Genomic DNA, 8016 nt, shown 5'->3' on the forward strand with positions numbered 1-8016 from the left:
TCCGAAACTCAACAAAGCCCTCGGGGCTCCAAACCAAACATGCACGCGAGTCCAAAAACATCATACAAACTTGCTGGCGCGATCATATCGTTGAAATAACACCTAGAACTATGAATCGGACACCAAATCAAATGAAAGTTTCAAAAAAACTTTAGATTGATACCCAAATACGAACCCGGTATCAATAAAATCAAACATTGGTCAAACCTTTATTTTTATTCTGCCTTAAACTTTAAAATTTCAAAAAAAGCGATAACTCGAGCTTAGGACTTCCGAATTTGATTACAGGCATATGCCCAAGTCCCAAATCACGATACGGACCCATCGGGACCGTCAAAATATGGATTCGGGTCTGTTTGCTCAAAATGTTGACCGAAGTCAACTCAAGTGGATTTGAAAGGAAAATTTTCATACATTTTCAATTTTTAATATAAAAGCCTTTTCGAGAAAGACCCGGACTGCGCACGCAAATCGAGAAAGGTTAAAATAAGGTATTTGAGGTTTCGAAACATGGAATTTAGGTTTAAAAATCTAGATAACCTATCAGGTCATCACATTTTCCACCTCTAAAACAATCGTTCATCCTCGAACGGACATAGAAAAGTACATGGACTGGCGAAAAGGTGTGGATATCTTCTCCGCATGTCCGACTCGGACTCTCTGCCTCAACTGGCTGACCTCTCCACTGCACCCAAACTGAAGGATAACGCTTATACCTCAACTGTCGAACCTGCCAGGCTAGAATAGCCACCGACTTCTCCTCATAAGTCAAATCCTTGTCCAACTGGACTGAACTGAAATCGAACACAAGGGACAGATCACCGTGATACTTCTGGAGCATGGAAACATGGAACACCGGATGGACTGCTAACAAACTAGGTGCCAATGCAAACTTGTAAGCCACCTCACCCACTCTCTGAAGAATCTCAAAAGGTCCGATATACAAGGGCTTAACTTGCCCTTCTTTCCAAACCTCATCACACCCTTCATGGGTGAAACTCGAAGCAACATCCTCTCTCTGACCATGAATGCAACATCACAAACTCTCTAGTCGGCATAACTCTTCTGCCTAGACTGAGTTGTGCCAAGTCTATCCTGAATAATCTTGCCTTATCCAAGGCATCCTGTACCAATTTGTACCCAACAACCGAGCCTCCCCCGGCTCGAACCATCTAACTAGCGATCAGCACCGCCTCCCATATAATACCTCATAGGAAGCCATCTGAATGCTCTACTAGTAACTGTTGTTGTAGGCAAACTCCGCAAGTGGCAAGAACAGATCCCAAGAACCCCCGAAATCTGTAACACAAGCACAGAGCATATCCTCCAATACCTGAATAGTGCGCTCGGAGTGTCCATTCGTCTGAGGATAAAATGTTGTGCTCAAATCAACCCGCGTGCCTAAATCACGCTATACTGCCCTCCAGAAGCGCGAGGTGAACTGCGTACCTCGGTCAGAAATGATAGACATGGGCACACCGTGAAGACGAACAATTTCGCAGATGTAGATCTCAGCCAACCGCTCTGAAGAATAGGTAACTGCAACAAGAATGAAATGCGCTGACTTGGTCAGTCTATCCACAATGATCCATACTGCATCGAACTTCCTCTGAGTTTGTGGGAGCCCGACAAAAGAATCCACAGTGATATGCTCCCACTTCCACTTAGGAATCTCTAACTTCTGAAGCAAACCACCAGGTCTCTGATGCTCAAACTTTACTTTTTGACAATTTAGGCCCCGAGCTACATATGCAACTATATCCTTCTTCATCATTCTCCACCAATAATGCTTCCGCAAGTCCTGAAACATCTTGGCGGCACCCAGATGAATAGGATACAAGGAACTGTGGGCCTCCCCAAGAATCAACTTACCAAGTCCATCAACATTAGGCACACAAATACGACCCTACATCCTCAAAACTCCGTCACGTCCAACAGTAACCTGCTTGGCACCACTGTACCGCACTGTGCCCCTGAGGACAAGCAAATGAGGGTCATTATACTGCCGCTCCCTGATGCGCTCAAATAAGGAAGATCGAGAAACTATACAAGCTAGAACACGACTGGGCTCTGAAACATCCAACCTCAATAACTGATTAGCCAAAGCCTGAACATCTGATGTAAGCGGTCTCTCACCGACTAGAATGTACGCAAGGATGCCCATAATCACTATATTTCTACTCAAGGCATCGACTACCACATTGGCCTTTCCGAGATGATACAAGATGGTGATATCATAGTCTTTCAATATCTTCAACCACCTCCTCCGCCTCAAATTGAGATCCTTTTGTCTGAACAAATACTGCAAGCTCTGATGATCCGTGAATACCTTACACGATACGCCGTAAAGAAAGTGCTCCAAATCTTCAGCGCATGAACAATGGCTGCCAACTCTAAGTCATGAACAGGGTAACTCTTCTCATGAACCTTCAACTGTCGCGATGCATATGCTATCACCCTGCTATCCTCCATCAATACTGCACCAAGCCCAATACGAGATGCATCACAATACACCGTGTTAGATCCTGAACCTATGGGCAACACCAACAGTGGCATCGTAGTCAAAGCAGTCTTGAGCTTCTGAAAGCTCACCTCACACTCGTTTGACCATCTGAATGGGGCACCCTTCTGGGTCAACCAGGCCAATGGGGCTGCTATAGATGATATCCCATCCACAAATCGACGGTAATATCCTGTCAAACCCAAGAAACTCCGGATCTCCGTAGCTGAAGTGGGTCTAGGCCAACTACTTCAATCATCTTAGGATCTAATTTTATGCCCTCTGCTGATACTATGTGCCCTAAGAAAGCGACCGAGTCCAACCAAAACTCGCACTTTGAAAACTTAGCATATAACTAGCTATATCTCAAAGTTTGAAGTACAATCCGAAGATGCTGCTCATGCTCCTCTCGGCTATGGGAGTAGATCAAGATATCATCAATAAACACAATCACAAAGGAATCCAAATAGGGGTTGAACACCTGGTTCATCAAATCCATAAATATTGCTAGGGCATTTGTTAGCCCAAATGACATCACTAGAAACTCATAATGCCCAGACCGAGTTCGAAAAGCTTTCTTAGGGACATCGAAAGCTGTTTTCAATCTTTGAAAACACCTTGGCACCCTGAAGCTGATCAAATAAGTCATCAATCCTCGGCAATGGATACTTGTTCTTGATGGTGACTTTGTTCAACTGCCGATAATCTATGCACATCCTCATCGATCCATCCTTATTCTTTACAAACAACACAGGCGCACCCCATGGCGAAATACTAGGTCTAATAAAGCCCTTACCAAGTAAATCTTGCAACTGCTCCTTCAATTATTTCAACTCAAGCGAGGCCATACGGTATGGCGGAATAGAAATGGGCTGAGTGCCCGAAGCCAAATCAATGCAGAAGTCAATATCTCTATCGGGTGGCATCCCCGGCAGATCTGCAGAAAACACCTCTGGAAACTCACGAATAACCGGTACTGAATCGATGGAAGGAACCTCCGCACTAGAGTCGCGGACATAAGCCAAATAAGCTAGACACCCTTCTCGTTCATATGTCGAGCCTTCACATAAGAGATAACCCTGTTGGTAGAATTGCCAGGAGTCGCTCTCCACTCTAATCGAGGCAACCTCGACAAGGATAAGGTCACCGTCTTGGCGTGACAATCCAATATAGCATGATAAGGTGACAGCCAATCGATACCCAAGATAATATCAAAATCTACCATATCGAGAAGTAGAAGATCTACGCGAGTCTCAAGGCTCGCGATAGTAACCACACATGAATGATAGACATGATCTACAACAATAGAATCTCCTACAGGTGTGGACACATACATAAGAGCACTCAAAGAATCACAAGGCACAATCAGATATGAACCAAAATAGGATGACACGCAGGAATAAGTAGAGCCCAGATCAAATAGAACTGAAGCACCTCTATGGAAAACTGGAACAATACCTATGATAACATCGTCAGATGACTCAAAATCAAGCTTGGCTGGGAAAGCATAACATCGGGGATGGGCCCCACCACTCTGAACTACATCTCTAGGACGGGCCCTAGCTGGATGGCCTCCACCTCTAGCGTCCTTACCTCCACCTCTAGTTGCATGACCCCTACCTCTAGCTGGCTGAGCGGGTGGTGAAGCACCCGGTGCTGGGACCATGGCGCGAGAACCCTGATGTTGTGAGATGCCCGGTGCCCGACGGCAAAACCTAGCAATATGCCTCGGATACCACAAGTATAACAGGACCACAACTGCTGTGACTGATGACCCTGAAATTGACCCCATCGACCTTAGTAACCATCCTAAAAGCTCTGGAGCGGAGGTGTACTAATAGGAGGTGGTGGTGCATTGTAGGCTAGCTGGTCGGAATGAGACATATGAGGGCCGCGACCACTTGATGCATTGTGGGATGGCCTCTACCAAAAGTACCCCTGCCCTCGGACGAGGCACCTTTGAACCCACCGGAATGACGAGGCCTCTTATTAGACCTCTACCCTCTCTCTTGTGCAAGAACGATCTAGATCCGCCTGGCGACATTAGCAGGCGTCGGAAAGGAAATCTCACCCCGGTCTCCTTAGCCATCTGTAGCCTGATAGGGTGAGTGAGTCAATCAATAAACCTCCTCGCCCCCTCTCTCTCTCTCTCTGTAGGAAGCAAAAGAATAGCATGATGGGCTAGATCCACAAAACGGGTCTCGTACTGAGTAACAGTCATACTGCCCTGCTGGAGACGCTTAAACTGCCTACGGTAATCCTCTCTCAGTGTGATCGGGAGGAACTTCTCTTGAAATAGATTAGAGAACTGGTCCTAAGTATGAGCAGGCGTTAAAGATGGTCTTGCTGATACATAATCCTTCCACCACCTCTTGGCGGAACCCGTCATCTGAAACACAACAAAATCGACTCCATTGGTCTCAACTATACCCGTGTTCCGCAGCACCTTATGGCAACGGTCAAGATAATCCTGTGGGTCCTCAGAAGGTGCACCACTGAAGTGAACTGGGAAGAGCTTTGTGAACTTGTCCAATCTTAATAAGCCCTCAGAAGACATGGCGGGTCCACCACGAGCCTGTGCCGTAACAACCAGCTGAACTACCCTAACTGGCAAGGCTGCTGGAGTCTGATACTGGGGAGCCATCTACTTCGGAGTGTGAGTAGCATGAGTCTGTTCTTCTCCCCCAGCCTGAGAGATGACTGGTGCCATAGGAAATGAATCGGCTTGGGCCCCACTCTCCATAAGGCCCACCAAACGAACTAGAGCGTCCTGAAGTATTGGGTGGCGATGAACTCCTCTTAAACCTGAGCTGGTCCAACAGGTACAGTCTGAGTTGGAACCTCCTCATCAAAATCCACCTGAGGCTCTACTGTTGGTGCTGCTGCTCGAGCTCCAGGCTGAGCTCTGCCTCTACCTCGGCCTCTTACATGACCTCTTCCTTGACCTCTACCCCTCGTAGGAGCTTCTACTGGAGGCTCCGTCTACTGTCCGGCTGAAGATGCAGAACATGTTCTCGCCATCTGTGGGAGGACAAGAATGGAAGAGTTCAATCAGCAACGATAGAATAAAATCACACGACAAAGAAGAATTGAAGTGAAATCTGTTCCTAAACTTCATAGCCTCTAGAAGATAAGTACAAACATCTCCGTACCGATCCTCCAGACTCTACTAAGCCTACTCGTGACTTGTAAGACCTAGGCAACCTTGTGCTATGATACCAACTAATGACGACCCATAATTCCCACCTTTAGGATCATGATGACACCTAATATTTCACTTGCTAGGCAAGCCAACGTTAGAGAATCCTTAATCCAATTTTAATCAATTCAAAAAGTAAAACCAGTTAATCCAAAATGTAACCAATACGGAATGCGGAATGACATAAAAACAAATAATATCTAAGTACAACCTGGATCTGGAGTCACAAGTAAACGAGCTTCTAGAGTTTCTACAAACAGGGTTTGAAATAAGTACAAGTATTTCAGATGAAAAGAACAGTAAATAGGGGGAAAGTGGAATAGGACTTCAAGGTCTGCAGATGCCGACAGATCTACCTCGAGTCTCCAAATGCTAATCCAAGCTGAAACGCCTCATGGACAGCTGGGACTAGTACTAAAATCTGCACAAGAAGTGCAGAGTGTAGTATAAGTACAACCGATCCAATCTACACCGTAAGTGTCGAGCCTAACCTCGACGAGGTAGTGACGAGGCTATGACAGGACACCCACGTAAATGAACCTGTGCAGATAACAATAGTCGTACAACATAACAACAAATAAGGCTAAACATGTACTATTGGGAAGTGACATGCGAAGGGGTGCAAAAATACGGTAACTACAATAGGGAATGATAACAAGAAACAGTAAATAATACTTCAACGGGCAAAACAAATAAACATATTGAATAAAACTGCACGACATCACCCTTCGTGCTTTTACTCTTAACTTCATCATGAAAAAATAGATATGGCACGGCATCTCCCTTCGTGCATTAACTCTTAAATATGGAACGACATCACCCTTCGTGCATTAACACTCAAATACGGCACGACATCGCCCTTCGTGCATAAACACTGAAATACGGCATGACATCAACTTTCGTGCATTAACACTCTCCCTTACCATATAACGATGAACATATAACAATAGAGAGATAGAATAAACAAGGACAAACCTTACGTCAACAATGGTTCCACAATACCAACCTCAACATTAGAAACAATACTTAATTATCACAGATAGCCCATAAATGCGGAAAGAACGATCAATTTAGTAATTAAAATAGCCTAAGCATGGATATCATGATCAAATAAAGCAATAACTTACAAGAAACAAGTCCCACCACATGTTTTAACCAAACAACAACGCAAAAGTACTCATCGCCTCACATATACGTTTTACCCCACATTTAAACAAGTAACAGATAGGTAAACAAGTCCTAATCCCTCAAGTCAAGGTTAACCACGACGCTTACCTCACTCCAAAGATTAACTCAAAGCTCAACAATAACTTTGCTTTTCAAAACAAGCCTCCGAACCAACCAAATCTAGAAAATTATTAACTAAACGATTCAAAATAAGCCTTAGGAACTACCCACGAAAGAAAAATATTCAATTCAGGTCATTATAGAAAAAGTCAACTACCATGCCCACTTGGTCCAAACCCAAAATTCGGACCAAAACACGATTACCCATTCACCCCCGATCCCGGTTATGTAATTTGTTTCAAAATCCGACCTCAATTTGAGGTCTAAATTCTAATTTTTCAAAAATCCCTTATTCTACCCAAGCCCCCAATTTCTACCATGAAAATCCTAGATTTTAGGTTTAAATCTTATGAAATGTGATGGAAAAGTGAAAGAAAGTTGGTTAGAATAACTTACCAATGAATTGGAGAAGAAGAGCTCTTGGGAAAATCGTCTCTTGGGTTTCCAAGTTTGAAATTTAAAAGAATGAGAGAAATCCCATCTAACTTAGCTTTTGACCAGGCGCAGATGTTGTAATTGCGACCTGGGGTTCGCAATTGCGAACCCCGCAAATGCGAGAAACCCTTCACAATTGCGAAGGTCCCCCATCACTGCTATCATTACATCTGCGATAATTTGTTCGCAAAAGCGAATTGTGGTCCTTGACATTTGCGACCCCTTTGATCCCAAATACGAACCCTGGCTGACCCACCCCTTTTCGCAAATGCGAATATTTTCTTCACAATTGCGACCCAAGCAGGAAATTGGGTTCTTTGCAATTGCGAACACTAACCTCGCAACTGCGAGGTCAGAGACCTGCATCGGAACTAAAGCACACTAGCATTGTTTCTAAGTCCAAACTCACTCCGTGGCCTATTGGAAACTCACCCGAGCCCTCGAGGCTCCAAACCAAACATTCACACGAGTTCAAAAACATCATACAAACTTGCTCGCGTGATCAAATCGCCAAAATAACACTTTGAACTATGAATCAAACACCAAATCAAATGTGATTTTCAAGAAAACTTTAGAACTTCTATTTTAATAACTT

This window comes from Nicotiana attenuata, unplaced genomic scaffold (assembly GCF_001879085.1).
Source record: "Nicotiana attenuata strain UT unplaced genomic scaffold, NIATTr2, whole genome shotgun sequence".
NCBI lineage: Eukaryota > Viridiplantae > Streptophyta > Magnoliopsida > Solanales > Solanaceae > Nicotiana > Nicotiana attenuata.